Here is an 18,588-nt window from a genome sequence, read left to right on the forward strand (position 1 = left end):
CACATCGATAAAATGAGTACCGCATTATGATTTTGGAGCGCTCTGTCGAATGGGAACGTAAAATTCTACATAAAATTATTTATGTTTGTAACGAGAAGCAAACCGACGCTTTCCATCGACGCTGGGCGTTGCAGAAAAGACGCGATGAACACTATCTGTTTGGGGCTGACTAGCTACTATTTGCAAAAACGAAACTGCAAATATCTGCGGAAAACCCGGAAAAAATGCGCCTGGTGACACTTAGAGACACCATGTGTGCAAGAAGGGCGTTAGTGCTAGCCTCTCTGCTGGTATGGCTCGTCAGTAGTCTTTGTCTTGCTTTAAAATTTTCGGTCCAGTTGCAGCTAGAAGAAGGCGAAAATCGTATATCGCTGACGATGGCTGCAGTTGCAAGTCATTATTCAGATTCAAACCACCATTTGTTTCACACATGCCCAAATTCAGACACCTAATTTTTTTGGTGTCTATGCTGTTTTGCTTCGACGACCAACAACGTGGTCGCCATACAAGATAAACAAAGTTGTACGAGGGCAGTTCAATAAGTAATGCAACACTTTTTTTTTCTCGGCCAATTTTGGTTGAAAAAACCGGAAATTTCTTGTGGAATATTTTCAAACATTCCCGCTTGGTCTCATAGTTTGACTTCCGACAGGTGGCAGCGCTGTACGGAGCTGTTAAAATGGCGTCTGTAACGGATGTGCGTTGCAAACAACGGGCAGTGATCGAGTTTCTTTTGGCGGAAAACCAGGGCATCTCAGATATTCATAGGCGCTTGCAGAATGTCTACGGTGATCTGGCAGTGGACAAAAGCACGGTGAGTCGTTGGGCAAAGCGTGTGTCATCATCGCCGCAAGGTCAAGCAAGACTGTCTGATCTCCCGCGTGCGGGCCGGCCGTGCACAGCTGTGACTCCTGCAATGGCGGAGCGTGCGAACACACTCGTTCGAGATGATCGACGGATCACCATCAAACAACTCAGTGCTCAACTTGACATCTCTGTTGGTAGTGCTGTCACAATTGTTCACCAGGTGGGATATTCAAAGGTTTGTTCCCGCTGGGTCCCTCGTTGTCTAACCGAACACCATAAAGAGCAAAGGAGAACCATCTGTGCGGAATTGCTTGCTCGTCATGTGGCTGAGGGTGACAATCCTTGTCAAAGATTGTTACAGGCGATGAAAGATGGGTTCATCACTTCGAACCTGAAACAAAACGGCAATCAATGGAGTGGCGCCACACCCACTCCCCTACCAAGAAAAAGTTTAAAGCCGTACCCTCAGCCGGTAAAGTCATGGTTACAGTCTTCTGGGACGCTGAAGGGGTTATTCTGTTCGATGTCCTTCCCCATGGTCAAACGATCAACTCTGAAGTGTATTGTGCTACTCTTCAGAAATTGAAGAAACGACTTCAGCGTGTTCGTAGGCACAAAAATCTGAACGAACTTCTCCTTCTTCATGACAACGCAAGACCTCACACAAGTCTTCGCACCCGAGAGGAGCTCACAAAACTTCAGTGGACTGTTCTTCCTCATGCACCATACAGCCCCGATCTCGCACCGTCGGATTTCCACATGTTTGGCCCAATGAAGGACGCAATCCGTGGGAGGCACTACGCGGATGATGAAGTTATCGATGCAGTACGACGTTGGCTCCGACGTCGACCAGTGGAATGGTACCGTGCAGGCATACAGGCCCTCATTTCAAGGTGGCGTAAGGCCGTAGCATTGAATGGAGATTACGTTGAAAAATAGTGTTGTGTAGCTAAAAGATTGGGGAATAACCTGGTGTATTTCAATGCTGAATAAAACAACCCCTGTTTCAGAAAAAAAATGTGTTGCATTACTTATTGAACTGCCCTCGTACGTTTCTTTTCTCTATCGCGCTGGACGTAATATAAATAAAACCGCGACAACTTTAGCGCGAAAAAAGGAAATACACAGCGAATGCTTCGATGTTCACCCCTCTGTTTTATTGTATTTGCTCAGCGTAAATGCTTATTCTCAGATACAAAGTAATGACTCTGTGCGCTGATGCGTACCCTGCGCATTGTTTGCGAATGATCTTTCGCTAGTGTTCAGTTGGGGCTCAAGGAGGAGTTACGATAAAATGGTTGCGCCAAACAACATTTATTGCAAAGACTAAAGTACGAATATAATGTATTACCCGTAACAACTGAAACTACAGTTCTACACTGCGTTAGTTTGATTATCACATCAGTTAAAAACCATAAACAACCTGAACATAATGGGGATGTAAGCCAAACCTGCAAGATGCAATGTCCTCAATACGTTGCATGTCTCATCCGTCGTCTGAAGGATCTCCCGTGGGCAGATTGCTAGTGCTAGGATGGTGGCTGCTTCTGTACGCAAGGCAGCCGAAGTTTTTGGTGTTTCAACACGCTCGATATAGAATGTTTATACCACATACACGGAAAGCGGAAAATCATCATCCGCTAAGTTACATCTCGGACGAAAGTGCGTGTTGAGTAACCATAACAGACGGTCACTGCAGACGACTGTGAATAAAAATAAGAGGCAGATGTCACTGAGGAACTGAATGTCACACTGGCGAAGTCTGCCAGCACCAAAACACGAAGGGAGCTCCAGAAGCTGGGAATTGCAGGGCGTGCTGGAATTTCAAAACCACTCATCGGTGATGAAAATGCGCGTAACAGACATGGTGCCGAAACCAAAACACCTGGATTATGGAGCAATAAATGTTCATCATTTGGACGGATGTGTCTTGTTTCCCACTGTTTCCAACTTCTGGCCAAGTTTGGGTTAATAGAGTGAAACACGGCGAGGGTTCAGTGGTAATTTGGGCAGCCATATTGCGGTATTCCATGAGCCCCGTGGTTACTCTGCAAGGTCGCGTTACTACTAACCATTATGTGACCATTTTGGCTCATCAGGTCCATCCCACCGTACAGAGTTTTCTTCCCAATGGTGATGGTGTATTCCAAGACAAGGCCCTTGTTCACACAGCTCACATCGTCTAGGATTGGTTGTATGAGCATGAGGATGCATTTGTGTGTCTCCCGTTGCCTCTAGTCACCAAACCAATATTATTGAGCCCTTGTGGCGTACTTTGGAGACAAGGGTCCGTGATCTCTATCCACCTCCACTATCGTTACCTGAGCTTCCCTCTATTTTGCTACTTTGCAGGAATAAAGATATAAGATTCTCTCGAAAACCCCCACAGGACCTGTACTTATCCATTTCGAGGCGACTGAAATAGTTTCGAATGCGAGAGGTTTTCCTATATCGTATTAGGCATAGTCATGTGTTGTGTTTCCATATTCTTGTCCATCCCTGTATACATGGTGTTCGGAAATTCTGGTTATAAACTTCTAGGACTTGTAGAGAGGAGTGAGTGGATAACATTTTGAATTGGAACCATATCTGTAAACGTACCGTTACAAATTCTGAAGGTGACAGGGATAAAATGCAGGGAGCGAAAGGACATGAAAGGGAAGCAGTGGTTGGGAAGGGAGTGAGACGGGGTTGTAGCCTATCCCCGATGTTATTCAATCTGTATATTGAGCAAGCAGTAAAGGAAACAAAAGAAAAATTCGGAGTAGAAATTAAAATCCATGGAGAAGAAATAAAAACTTTGAGGTTCGCCGATGACAGCAAAGGACCTGGAAGAGCAGCTGAACGGAATGGACAGTGTCTTGAAAGGAGGATATAAGATGAACATCAACAAAAGCAAAACGAGGATCATGGAATGTGTTCGAGTTAAGTCGGGTGATGCTGAGGGAATTAGATTAGGAAATGAGACACTTGAAGTAAAGGAGTTTTGCTATTTGGGGAGCAGAATAACTGATGGTCAAAGTAGAGACGATATAAAATGTAGACTGGCAATCGCAAGGAAAGCGTTTCTGAAGAAGATAAATTTGTTAACATCGAGTATGGATTTAAGTGTCAGGAAGTCATTTCTGAAAGTATTTGTATGGAGTGTAGCCATGTATGGAAGTGAAACATGGACGATAAATAATTTGGACAAGAAGAGAAGCTTTGGAAATATGGTGCTACAGAAGAATGCTGAAGATTAGATGGGTAGATCACATAACTAATGATGAGGTATTCAATAGAATTGGGGAGAAGAGGAGTTTGTGGCAAAACTTGACAAGAAGGGACCGGTTGGTAGGACATGTTCTGAGGCATCAAGGGATCACAAATTTAGCACTGGAGGGCAGCATGGAGGCTAAAAATGGTAGAGGGAGACCAAGAGATGAATACACTAAGCAGGTTCAGAAGGATGTAGGTTGCAGTAAGTACTAGGAGATGAAGCTGCTTGCACAGGATACAGTAGCATGGAGAGCTGCATCAAACCAGTCTCTGGACTGAAGACCACAACAACAACAACAACAACAACAACAACAGCAACAACCACCGTTCCCATGCTACAGCTATCTCATAACATGCTGGTAACGCAACCACTTTTACAAGTAATTGATTACGTGTGACCCAGCACATCACTTGTTTTACAGTTGCACTCGTTAATAACCAAGGATATTGCTGGCGTGTTCGTTTATGGGTTCTCTTCAGTGTGAAGCAGTACGGACTCAATACGGGCGTGCGTCATCTCCTTTGAGCACCAGTCACGCCTACTGACTGAGACGGCGCTCTTCTCGAAGCGAAATGGCAGCGAAAAGGGTATGCGATGGAGTCGGACGTTGTGGAGAACGATAAAGGCGACGAGCAACTCTTTCATTACCGTGGGCTTCGCCATTCAGAAGGATCATGTCGTCGTAATCTACAAGCGAGTACTCAACCATGTAGCTCTAACACTCACAGAGGTTCGAATCAGGTCAGAGGGCGGTAGGATAGACGTCAAATGACGTGAGCCAATCCGCCGTAACCCCCCTCCCCCCAATAGGATTATCCTGTTGCATACCTGCCTAGAAAACATGTTTTCAAACGGCTGTAGCACAGTACGTTTCCGGAAACGTCATAATTAATACAATACTCCGTGCTATTATCCAGTGGACGGAGGTATTTTCCATTAAAACCGAACGTTTCGTCCCCATCTGCGGAGGACATTTTCAAGGGGCATCGTAGCTTCTTTGAATAAACGATTCACACTTTGGTTCGCTGCTGACTGCAGCAAAATTTGTTTACGCGCGCTCCCACGCAGTGGCGTGAGGTCACAAGCGCTGCATACCAGGGGCCAAGTGGCAGTTGTCGGTTGCCGTCGTCCGCCATTATCACCCCGTGGTGGAAGTCCGGTACACATATTCTATTCATCATCACCAGGATCCAGATATTCTGTGTCACACACTCTTACTTCCTGTTTAACATTTATGGCCTCTGTACACGTTCAATGTAGTTGTAGAAAGGTACACGTGAGTACTACAAAAAAAAGGAGCGGTCAAAAAAGACTACAAGAGCACAGGGCAACTGCAGAAGAGGAGAGGAGAGGTTGACAGCTGTTGCGGGACATGTTTTGCAGCCAGGAGTCCACCACATTAATTTCAAGTACTGACAGCTACAAGCGGATACCATAAAAAGCTATACAGAGGGACCATAGAGAGCGTTAAGCAACACAGGGATTGCAACAGAAAAGATGAGGGTGTGAAACTAAATGACATGTTTATCCTGGAGCTGAAGATTATGCATACGAGCCTTCCAGTCGGAGGAAGATGAGAAAAGTGCTGGAGGAGGCGGAGGAGATTAGTGTAATGTCCCGTTGACAAAGAGGTAATTAGATACGGAACACAAGCTCGGAGTAGTGGCGGGCGCAGAAAGAAATCGGTCGTGAACTTTCAAAGGAACCATCCCGGCATTTGCCTTAAACGATTCAGGGAAATCACGGAAAACCTAAATCTGGATTGCCGGACGCGGGTTTCAACCGTCGTCCTCTCGAGTGAGAGTCCAGTGTGTTAATCACTGCGCTACATCGCTCTGTACGAGTCTTCCACCATGGGGTGATAGCAACAGTGGACGACGGCAAAAGTAGCGAGCCAGAGTGTAGATCGGACACTCAAAGAAGCTACGATCCCCCTTGAAAACATGCTCCGAAGATGGGGGCGAAACATTGGGTTTTAATGTTAAATCCATCCGACCACGGCATAATAGCCCGGAATATTTTCATTAATTGTGCAACTTTCTTTCTAAGCCGGCCGAAGTGGCCGTGCGGTTATAGGCGCTGCAGTCTGGCACCGCGAGACCGCTACGGTCGCAGGTTCGAATCCTGCCTCGGGCATGGAGGTGTGTGATGTCCTTAGGTTAGTTAGGTTTAACTAGTTCTAAGTTCTAGGGGACTAATTACCTCAGAAGATGAGTCCCATAGTGCTCAGAGCCATTTGAACCATTTTTTTTCTTCCTAAAGTCTAAAGGGAAGAGCTTTTTACACTTTTGTTGAGCATGGGGAGAGCTGATGCCTCCTCGTACTTAGACGCCGTGCCTCACTCCGGCGCTTTTCGGTTATGTATAGACATAAGGAACTAATTAATAACAGCCCTTATTGGGGTAAAAGTGATTATGCAATTACTTGTAATGACCCTCAAAGTAGGTATATTAGGCAATAGGAAGGGGTTTTGAGGCACAGTTCAAAGGAAATCTTCATTTGAACATCCAGATCTGCCATGACAACGCACATACGGGGTACTGGTAATACAGTTATAAATATGGAACAGTATTTGGAGATATCATTCCGGGTAAGCAAAGGGACGAGCACAGCCCACTTCAGTTTTTCATTTATTATGCCTAGACTCTTTGACGAGGGAGTGAAATTTATTTTTGCCCTATTTGGGATTAAAGATGGTACGGATTGCCGATACATCGTGCTAATGAGTCTACATAAATCAACAGAGACAGCTCGGATTTTGAATGGACTGAGCTTTTCTTCTAAAATATTCAACACTGCCCCATTGGCTGGAAAGTTATTTATTGCGCTGCGAGAAGTTGGAGATGCTTTGCCCCCTGTGGCTCTTTCTAGTGTGCGTGATCTTGCAATGGCGGTAGATAATAATTGTCATAGCAACCAAGAGTGGGGAAATGAGCATAACAGAACTACAGCTATGGTATGAGCACTGTGTTTGCTCAGTAGATAGTTGGTACGAGACAAACAATTGCACTGCGCTCTGACAGAAATGTAGGCTACTTAACTTGGCGAGTACAATATTGGTCGACAAGAGTCAGAGCCTTTGCTGAAGTATGAGAAACATGATAGTCGCCTGTTGTCTCTTTTATTAAAGCAGATGTCATGCTGCGATGTTTGCGTGAATCTGACTGGTATTCGTCCAGTAGATTGTTTGTAGTTAATTGGTTACCTAACCGTAGGCTATTTATTCTGAGGCGTGGGACAGAGCCGAAAGAATGTAAGTACGTCGGTATCAGAGAGTGCTTTCTGGATAGTTGCTTTACATGTCCCTGTTTCTAGGCCGCAGGGAAAACCCTTGTGGTCAAGGAATGATTCTACATACAGGGGGTGATCAAAAAATATGGAAAGAACAAAAGCACATTTCCGTCCTAGTACGGCATAAGAAAACCGATGGCGTTTGAAACAGCTTCCAGTCGTCCAGCAATGGATAAAGGTCGTGAATGATTTTGAAGGTAACCTCATAACTTTCTTCCTCCAAAATAGCGGCAAGTTCAGATAATCAAGTGGACAGCGATCGAGCAACCCTTTTTCTAGACAAAGGCTCAATAATATTGAGGCCTGGTGACAGGGATGTCCAAACGAGATGCTACAGTTCATCCTCGTGTTCACAAGGCGTGTGAGGAGTGGCCCTGGCGTCTTGGAATACATCACTATTTGGGAGTAGACACTGTGCCATGAGATGATCAGCCAAAATGGATACTTAATCCTTGACAGTAATGAGATCGCTAAGAGTAACCATGACATACCACAATATAACAGCCAAAATCATCACAGACCCCACTCCACGTATCACTCTTGGGACAAACTCTGCCAGTAGTTAGGAACAGTGCGAAACAAGACTTATCAAGCAAAATGAGTTTCTTCCCTTGCTCCAGAGTCTATGTTTTCGGCTTCGACATTACGTATTCCTATCAGGGGCTTCTGAATCATTGCTGAGTGGTTTTGGAATACCCACTCCCCCTGGAGTCCCCTGCTTGTGGAGATTCCATCGTGTTTTGGTGGCTACAGCGTTCATGAGTGTAACATTCAGTTCTGCAGTGACAGCTGAAGTCCTCTTATCTCTCGTTACAATTCTCTTCAATACGTACGTTACGATCGCTTTCCAGCGCTGTAACTTAGTTTTATCCGCTTTCCCTCTATACGGTATAAATCTTCGCTACATTGCCTGTTAAACACCAAAACTTTCGATTCCCTTTTTTACGGAAACATCCAGCCTCCGAGCACCAGCAATACGGCCACATTCGAAATGACTGAGCTCCGACGTAACGCACTCACAACTACACAAAGCACTTTTCTGACCACTACTGATACTTGCAACGTTTCGAGGACAATGTACAGGCGACGTTCGTGAGACAAATATAACAGTACAACCTGCAGACTTGGCTAGTTTCTGCATTTATGTTCAGGCATGCATTTCTCGCGGTACTGCCACGTTTATGCACACATGTACACCCCCTGTACACCGTCTCACCAGAAAGTTCCGAGACTTGTTTTAGTCCTGGCGCATTAACGACATCAGCGCAGTAACTACTGTGGCAGCTCGAACTAACAACTGTAAACTTCAGATGTGTTGTGAGAAGGCAGTGTTATTTAGTGGACGTGCGGCCTTAGTGTGTCAATGCTGTTGGGTCACAAATCGCGTGGAACAACATCTCTAAAGCACGTGCCCAAGATATTCTACAGAGCGTTTTGAAGAAGTGTCCCGCACCGAACAAAAACGCACTGATCCTGCCGCGACTTGATTGAAATGCAAAACACGGACATTTCCTTTCAGGAAAAAATCATCACGGTTGACGAGACTTATCAATACGGACCACCAGCAGAAATCCACTTGCAGGGTCAACTGACTACATAACCGATATTCAAGCCAATGTGCCACAAGAGTTGAACACCATCCCATGAAAGTGCTGTCAGTTTGGCATGGTTGTATGAACGTTCTGTGCGCTGTACTGAAGTGCTGGGGGGCGGGGGGAGGGGACTATTTAACGAACTACAAGTAGTAATTAGTAAGTCTGTTTAGTTTCCATTCTATTGTCGTTGTGGTTGAAATGAAGTACCGGTTTAATTCCTGGACTGGGACAATGGGATCAGCTGTGTTTTACTTTGCCTATGCCAAGACTATGCAGGCTTTTCTACAAGACATGTGGTCCGTGCCCTGTCGATTATTGTACTTGCGTATTTCCGTTTAGCATTTTTCACAGCTTAACTGACTGTTGTGCTTCAGCTTGCAAACTTGCTTTCAAGGGTAGGGTGTAGTTTGTATACTCTACGTGCATTATTTCAGATTCATGGATCACGGAACTGATCGAAAAAGGAGGCGGCGTTAACGACTATAATGTACACAAAATAGAGGTGGTTGGGATACATGTCCAGGCGAATAGATAGTAGAAGGATATTCCTGGCAGATTAAAACTGTGTGCCCTACCGAGACTCGAACGCGGGACCTTTGCCTTTCGCGGGCAAGTGCTCTACCATCTGAGCTACCGAAGCACGACTCACGCCCGGTCCTCACAGCTTTACTTCTGCCAGTATCTCGTCTCCTACCTTCCAAACTTTCTCTTATTCTGGATTAGAAGGGTCTTTACTGTATTCCTAGAACTGAGTAAAGTCCAAGAGGAATAGATCTAGAAAACAAGCAGGAACCAAATGGATAGGTATCGCTGAAAACTAAAGCACCCAAAGGTCTGGAACAGTCCTTAACTGATGTATGGCAAATGACTGCAACAGAGCTGTAAGAAACAAACTTACATTTATCTCCGTTTAGAATAAGCGTATATTCAGGTGCTGGAACTTTAATAGTGGTAACTATTTACAATTAATATAAAATAGACATGTTTCAAAGTTTTACTGTTCTTCAGAGTAGTCACCAGCATTGTGTATTACCTGTTGCAGCAATGTGGAAGTGTTAAGATACCCTTAGCAGTCCCAGTTGTGTTGACAGTTCGAGTGGAGCGATCTATTGCCCGACGAATCTATGAGACAGTTCTGAAGTGAATGCTATGACGTGCTTTCTTCATCTTAAGAAACAAGTTGAAATAACAACTGCTCAAAGTCTGGGGTTTGTGGTGTACGGTACAGCATTTCCCAGCCCCATCGTTCGAACAAATCAGTTACACCTTGCGCCATACCCGATCCGAACACTTTTCTGCAAAATGGTGGGCTGATCCTTCAAAGTGTGTTGCCGCTTCTTCCTATAAACTGGTAGCAAGCTGTGTTCCAAAAAATGATCGCTCCACTCCAACTATCAACAAAACTAGAGCTGCTAAGGATATCCTACGACTTCTACATCGCTGCCAACGGGCTATACATAACGCTGGTGAATACTCTGAAAGATAGGAAAATTTGGAAACTGTTTATTTTGTATAAATTGTAAATGCATATTTGCCACTGTTAAAGTTCCAGCCCTCGTAAAAATTTGTGACACTTGGTGCTCCTAATTCGGAAAGATTATTTTATGTATTATATGACCGAATATTAATTAGTTTCGAAATTACATTCCCCAAAATAACGTCTTATTTAAAAAAACTGAATTTTTTAAATTTAAATCATAAGGTAAATTATACACCCAAGAGGTTGCCGATTTGATCATCTTTCGCATTATTGTAATAAGTACTTAGAAGGAACTCCTTGATTGCGAGGTCGCACGTTCAATCTTTAACAAGGCTCATTTGCAAGTCCTGTGTTAATAGTTATGACAGGAAAAATATTAGCTGCTAATGACACACTGTACACAGGAGGGCGACAGAAACTCAGTGTCCAGGAGGTGCAGAGATCAACGTTCTATGGAACGTACATATTTTACTTCACAAAATGGACATTGTCAACATTCAAGAAATGTTCAAAACAAACCACTGACTTTCGCCATGAACATCGAATGAAAAATGGCGCGCCACAATGATAAAGGTTCGCACCATCAAGACAAGATGAACTACTTGGGAGTTGCGAACTGTGCACGAAGTTGAGCTAGGTCGTAACTGCCGTCTGCGTCACGTCTGCTGTGCAGCGAGCTACGTTAATTTATTAACTGTATTTTTCTTACTTGTCACTTCTTCCGTGTGTTTTTGCTTTTACGAAGCTTTAATTGTCGAGTGCTAGTAATAGTGTTACATAGATTTCGTGTTTGTTTTGAATACAGTCAGAGAGAGTCCCTTTAGTCAACCATAGTTCCGGTAGTGCTAGTGTTTGTTTTCAATACAGTCCAGAGACAGGTAGTGCTATTTTCATTGTTTTCTATAAGAAGTGTCTAGTAACCACAGTTTAGTCAACTATCAGCCGCCTTTAGTGAATTAGCAGTCTAGTTAAAAGTTGATTAACTTTCTACAGTAAATTGATTTCTTAGGATGGATAGGATGTGTGACTGCTCTGTACGGACGCAGGAGGAGCTGCCCACTGTTCGCGAGCAGCTGAACCAGTTGATGGCCGCGGTCAGCCTTCTTCAGGCTGCTGCCTCGGAGTGTAGCGGCAGTGGGGAGTCTGATGCGTCGCATGGTACACCCCAGGTGTTACATGCTTCACCCACTGTCCCTGCTGTCGAGACATCTTCGCGGGTACCGGGCGCGGTTGGGCCACCCTCTCTCCAAGGGGAGTGGCGGGTTCAGCACGTTCGCGGAGCACGAGGCGGAGGGTCAATATGGAGGCTGGCCGTGTGGCATCGCCCGCTCTGCCTGTGAGTGGACATGTGGCCGCTCCTTCAGCAAGGTCCGAGCAGGCACACGGGGGAGGGGTTTATTAGTGATTGGGAGCTCCAACGTTAGGCGGGTGATGGAGCCCCTTAGAGAAATAGCGGAAAGGTCGGGGAAGAAGGCCAGTGTTCACTTTGTCTGTTTGCCGGGGGTCTCATCCGAGATGTGGAAGAGGCCCTGCCGGCGGCGATAGAGAGCACTGGATGCACCCGACTGCAAATTGTTGCTCATGTCGGCACCAATGACTCCTGCCGTCTGGGTTCAGAGGTCATCCTCAGTTCATACAGGCGGTTGGCGGAGTTGGTGTAGGCGGAAAGCCTCGCTCGCGGGGTGGAATCTGAGCTAACTATTTGTAGTTTCGTTCCCAGAACCGATCGCGGTCCTCTGGTTTGGAGCCGTGTGGAAGGCTTAAACCAGAGGCTCAGACGTTTCTGCGGAGATCTGGGGTGCACATTTCTCGACCGCTATCGGGTGGAGAAATGTAGGGTCCCCCTGAATAGGTCAGGCGTGCACTACATGCAGGAAGCGGCCACAAGGGTAGCAGAGTACGTGTGGAGTGCACATGTGGGTTTTTAGATTAGAAAATTCCCTCCCTAGGCCCGACAAGACGCCTCCTGAGACGCGGCAAGGTAGGAGTAGGCAAAATGCAACAGGGAATAACAATATTAATATGCTAATAGTAAACTGCAGGAGCGTCTATAGAAAGGTCCCAGAACCGCTTTCGTTAATAAACTGTCACAATGCTCACATAGTACTAGGGACAGAAAGTTGGCTGAAACCAGATGTAAACAGTAATGAAATTCTAAACTCATATTGGAGTGTATACCGCAGAGACAGGCTGGACAGTGAAGGGGGGCGTGTTTATAGCGATAAGAAGTGCAATAGTATCGAAGGAAATCGACAGAGATCCGAAATGTGAAATAATTTGGGTGAAGGTCATGGTTAAAGCAGGTTCAGACATGGTAATTGTATGTCTCTATAGGCCCCCTGGCTCAGCAGCTGTTGTGGCTGAGCACCTGAAGGATAATTTGGAAAATATTTCGAGTAGATTTCCTACCATGTTATAGTTTTGGGTAGAGATTTTAATTTATCGGATATAGATTGGGAGACTCAAACGTTCATAGCGGGTGGCAGGGACAAAGAATCCAGTGAAATTTTTTAAGTGCTTTATCTGAAAACTACCTTGAGCAGTTAAACAGAGAACCGACTCGTGGCGATAACATATTAGACCTTCTGGTGACAAACAGACCCGAACTATTTGAAACAGTTAACGCAGAACAGGGAATCAGCGATCATAAAGCGGTTACTGCATCGATGATTTCAGCCGTAAATAGAAATATTGAAAAGGTAGGAAGATTTTTCTGTTTAGCAAAAGTGACAAAAAGCAGATTTCAGAGTACCTGATGGCTCAACACAAAAGTTTTGTCTCAAGTGCAGATAGTGTTGAGGATCAGTGGACAAAGTTCAAAACCATCGTACAATATGTGTTAGATGAGTATATGCCAAGCAAGATCGTAAGAGATGGAAAAAGCCACCGTGATACAACAACCGAGTTAGAAAACTGCTGCGGAAGCAAAGGGAACTTCACAGCAAACATAAACATAGCCAAAGCCTCGCAGACAAACAAAAATTACGCGAAGCGAATTGTAGTGTGAGGAGGGCTATGCGAGAGGCGTTCAATGAATTCGAAAGTAAAGTTCTATGTACTGACTTGGCAGAAAATCCTAAGAAATTCTGGTCTTATGTCAAAGCGGTAGGTGGTTCAAAACAAAATGTCCAGACACTCTGTGACCAAAATGGTACTGAAACAGAGGATGACAGACTAAAGGCCGAAATACTAAATGTCTTTTTCCAAAGCTGTTTCACGGAGGAAGACTGCACTGTAGTTCCTTCTCTAGATTGTCGCACAGATGACAAAATGGTAGATATCGACATAGACGACAGAGGGACAGAGAAACAATTAAAATCGCTCAAAAGAGGGAAGGCCGCTGGACCTGATGGGATACCAGTTCGATTTTACACAGAGTACGCGAAGGAACTTGTCCTCCTTGCAGCGGTGTACCGTAGGTCTCTAGAAGAGCGTAGCGTTCCAAAGGATTGGAAAAGGGCACAGGTCATCCCAGTTTTCAAGAAGGGGCGTCGAACAGATGTGCAGAACTATAGACCTACATCTCTAACGTCGATCAGTTGCAGAATTTTGGAACACGTATGATGTTCGAGTATAATGACTTTTGTGGAGACTAAAAATCTACTCTGTAGGAATCAGCATGGGTTTCGAAAAAGACGATCGTGTGAAACCCAGCTCGCGCTATTCGTCCACGAGACTCAGAGGGCCATAGACACGGGTTCCCAGGTAGATGCCGTGTTTCTTGACTTCCGCAAGGCGTTCGATACAGTTCCCCACAGTCGTTTAATGAAGTAAGAGCATATGGACTATCAGACCAATTGTGTGATTGGATTGAGGAGTTCCTAGATAACAGAACGCAGCATGTCATTCTCAATGGAGAGAAGTCTTCCGAAGTAAGTGTGATTTCAGGAGTGCCGCAGGGGAGTGTCGTAGGACCAATGCTATTCACAATATACATAAACGACCTTGTGGATGACATCGGAAGTTCACTGAGGCTTTTTGTGGATGATGCTGTCTTTTGTTTTGGTTTTAGGGCGCAAAATTGCTATGGTCATTAGCGCCCGGTCCGTGACTTAGGAAACAGTAAAAAACCGAAAATGGAAACCAGCAGCAATAGTTGTCCCCAAAAAGAGCTTCAAATGACTGACGTCATCTCACTGGCACTAATAAACTCGAGAACGCGATCGGCTGAGCGCGTGTCATCTCGTAAAATGGACGATATTTCAGGCGACAGCTGTAGACGGGCGCGTAACGGAGTAAAATAGGGGCACTCAAGTAAAAGGTGTCTTACCGTCCACAGCTGAGAGCAGTGGGGACAGAGTGGGGGAGGATCGCCGATTAAAAGATGTCGATGGCTAAAAAGACAGTGCCCTATCCGGAGTCTAGTTAAAATTACCTCCTCCCGACGACGCGTTCGGGAGGAAGAGGTCCAAGCACAGGGAAGAGCTTTCACGTCCCGCAATTTATTATGGGGAAGTGTCGACCAATGTGCGTGCCATAAAAGAACAATACGACGACATAAAACACTCCGTAGATCGGCTAAGGGAATCGTGCGAATAACTGGCCGAAGAAGAGAGACTGCAGCCTTGGCCGCTGTATCAGCCGCCTCATTTCCACAGATACCAACGTGTCCTGGGATCCAGAGGAACGCCACCGAGACGCCCCGCAAGTGGAGCAAGTGTAGGCAGTCCCGAATCCGGTGTACCAGAGGGTGGACAGGGTAGAGAGCTAGGAGACTGAGGAGAGAGTTGAGAGAATCTGAACAGATGACATACTGTATCCACTGATGGCGACGCATGTATTGGACAGCCTGGGGAACAGCGTAAAGCTCCGCAGTATAAACGGAACACTGGTCGGGAAGCCAAAATCGATTTGGGGTGTCGCCAACAATATAGGCACTCCCTACACCAAACGATGTTTTTGAGCCATCAGTGTAAATAAATGTGGCTTCCTTCACTTGGGCACATAGAGCAGAAAATGCCCGACGATAAACAAGTGAAGGGATACCATCCTTGGGAAACTGACAGATCACGGAGCAGGCAGGTTCGGGGACGGAGCGAAGGCGGTGCTGTACCCCAAGTTCTCAAGAAAGTTTTAGGAAAGGGGAAGGAAAGAGAATGGAGCAGTTGACAGAAGTGGACTCCCAGTGGTAGTAGGGAGGAAGGGCGACCTGCATACCCTACATCCAAGGAGGCATCGAAGTAAATGTCATGGGCCGGATTAGCAGGCATGGAAGACAGATGGCTAGCATAACGACTCAGAAGGACAGCTCGCCGATTGGACAGCGGAGGTTCAGCAGTCTTAGCATAAAGGCTTTCTACAGGGCTGGTGTGAAAAGCTCCAGACACTAAACGTACTCCACGGTGGTGGATAGAGTCGAGACGTCGAAGAATAGACGGCCGAGCAGAGGAGTAAACTATGCTTCCACAGTCCAATTTCGAGCGCGATAGAGGCGGAGAAGGACCACTCGGTCTGTTCCCCAGGAGGTACCATTCAGGACACGGAGGGTGTTGAGGGATCGCAGACAGCGAGCCGAAATATAGGAAACGTGGGAGGACCAGCACTGTTTTCTGTCAAACATAAGACCCAAGAATTTAGCGACGTCCGAAAAGGGAAGGTTGGCAGGTTCTAGATGTAAGGAAGGTGGAAGAAACTCCGTACGACCCCAAAAATTAACACAAATGGTCTTACTGGGAGAAAAGCGGAAGCCTGTTTCGATGCTCCAAGAGTGGAGGCGATCGAGACAGCCTTGAAGACGTCGTTCACGAAGGCTGGTCCGTTGAGAGCTGTAGTAGATCGCAAAATCGTCCACAAAGAAGGAGCCCGAGACATCAGGAAGCAGACAATCCATAATTGGATTTATGGTGGCGATAGCTAGAGGGGAGATGTTTGTCCTTTACAGGTTTCGGAACAAGAACGACGATAGCTTCCCGCGATCGTCTGGGAAAAGTACTGTCGGTCCAAATTCGATTATAAAGGCGAGGGAGGTAACGCAGACTATGGTATGATAAATGCAGCAACATTTGGATGTGGATACCATCCAGTCCTGGGGCGGAGGAGCGAGAACAAGAGAGTGCATGTTGGAGTTCCCGCATGGAGAAAGCAGTATTGTAGCTTTCGCGATTTTGAGAGGAGAAAGCAAAAGGTCGCACTTCCGCTGCACGTTTCTTCGGCAGAAACGTGGGCGGGTAATTTGAAGAGCTCGAAATCTCAGCAAAGTGTTGACCCAATGAGTTATAAATAGCGACGGGGTCCACTAATGTATCATGCGCGACAGTGAGCCCAGAGACCGGGGAGAAACTAGACGCGCCGGATAACCGTCGAATTCGACTCTAAACTACCGAGGAGGGAGTGAAGGTGTTAAATGAGCTAGTAAAGAAGTCCCAGCTTGCCTTTTTGCTATCGCGGATGACGCGACGCCACTGCGCACGGAACTGCTTATAGCGGATACAGTTGGCCAAAGTAGGATGGTGGCGGAAAATGCGGAGAGCACGTCGCCGCTCACGTATTGCGTCACGGCATGCCTCGTTCCACCAAGGAACTGGGGGACGCCGGGGCTATTCGGAGGTGCGAGGTATTGAACGTTCCGCAGCTGTAAGAATAACGTCTGTAATATGAGTGACCTCATCGTCGACGCTAGGAAAGTGACGGTCATCGAATGTCGCGAGAGACGAAAAGTGTCCAATTCGCTTGGGCAAACTTCCAGTGTCGCGGGCGCATATATGGCAGTTGTGGCTGCAGTCTAAGGACATATGGAAAGTGGTCACTCGAGTGTGTATCAACAAGGGCGAACCATTCGAAGCGCCGAGCTAGCGGAACAGTACCAACTGAAAGGTTCAAATGAGAGAAATTTGTCGTGGAGGCAGACAAAAATGTAGGGTCCAGGTTCAAATGAGAGAAATTTGTCGTGGAGGCAGACAAAATGTAGGGTCCCAGTGTTGAGACAAATAAGATCCGCTTGGTGGAAGACGTCTCAATAGTGAGCCACGCGGACAAGGGTGTGGAGATCCCCAAAGCGGGTGGTGGGCGTTGAAGTCCCCAACCAGCAAATAGGGGAGTGAAAGCTAACCAAGAAGATTAAGGAGATCAGCTCGTGCCATTGGTGTGGACAATGGAATGTATACAGTACAAAGAGAGAAAGTGTATCCAGAAAGGGAAAGACGGACAGTGACTGCTTGGAAGGAAGTGTTTAAGTGAATTGGGTGATAATGGAGATTATCATGGAGAAGAATCATGAGTCCTCCATGGGCTGGAGTGCCTTCAACAGAGGGGAGATCAAATCGGACTGACTGAAAATGGGTGAAACAAAGCGGTCGTGGGGACGCAGCTTTGTTTCCTGAAGACAGAAGATGACTGGCGAGTAGGATCGTAAGAATATCGTCAATTCATCCCGATTGGCTCGAATGCCACGGATATTCCAATGGATAATGGACATAGGGTGGAAAGAAAATGGAAGAATGTGACCAAGGTTTCCGTCAACGACTGCTCAGCGCTTGCGACCGACAGCCTGGAACGGCACTCAGCCGAAGCCAGAAGATCCTGATCCATAGGTTGTTCAGGAGCAGCTCCTGCCACCAGCGATCGGCCGGTTGATCGGCCGCCAGCAGTGCGCCTCGGCGACACAGACGGCCGAGGGCGGTTACCGCCAGGTGGTGCTGTAGATGAGACATGCCGTGGCGGAGAAGGAGAGGAACTGGGTTTCTTATGAGCCTTCTTGGAAACATGATGTTTAGATGAAGGAGGAACCGATGGTTGTGAAGTTGGGGTACGTAAAAAATCTTTACGAGATTGCTATTTTTTGGAAGTCCGGGTGTCTGACTTTTGGGATCGAGATTTAGCAGAACCCGATGAAGGGTGAGCCATAGAGTGAGCAGGCGAAAGTGCGGAGGTTGAATGGGCTATCTTTGCGCTGGCCGATCTGACGACCGTGTCACTAATGGTGAGATCACAAGTCTGCATGGCCGCCTCCTTTGTTGGCCGAGGAGAGGCAAGGACAGTGCTGTATTTTCCTGTCTGAGGCACGGTGGGCTGTCGGCTGGCGAATAATTTTCGAGCAGCAAAGGTCGACACCTTTTCCTTCACTCTGATTTCCTGAATGAGCTTTTAGTCTTTAAAAATGGGGCAATCTCGAGAGGAAGCAGCGTGGTCACCCATACAGTTGATGCAATGAGGGGATG

At 46.3% G+C, this 18,588-nt stretch overlaps 1 protein-coding gene across 3 annotated transcripts in view; it reads right to left on the bottom strand.

Annotated features, from left to right (window-relative positions):
• The window catches only part of LOC126101170 (glycoprotein-N-acetylgalactosamine 3-beta-galactosyltransferase 1-like), a 177,540-nt gene that overhangs the window by 147,314 nt on the left and 11,638 nt on the right, over window positions 1-18,588 (bottom strand). The window lies entirely within an intron of this gene.

Source organism: Schistocerca cancellata, chromosome 9 (assembly GCF_023864275.1).
Source record: "Schistocerca cancellata isolate TAMUIC-IGC-003103 chromosome 9, iqSchCanc2.1, whole genome shotgun sequence".
Taxonomy (NCBI): domain Eukaryota; kingdom Metazoa; phylum Arthropoda; class Insecta; order Orthoptera; family Acrididae; genus Schistocerca; species Schistocerca cancellata.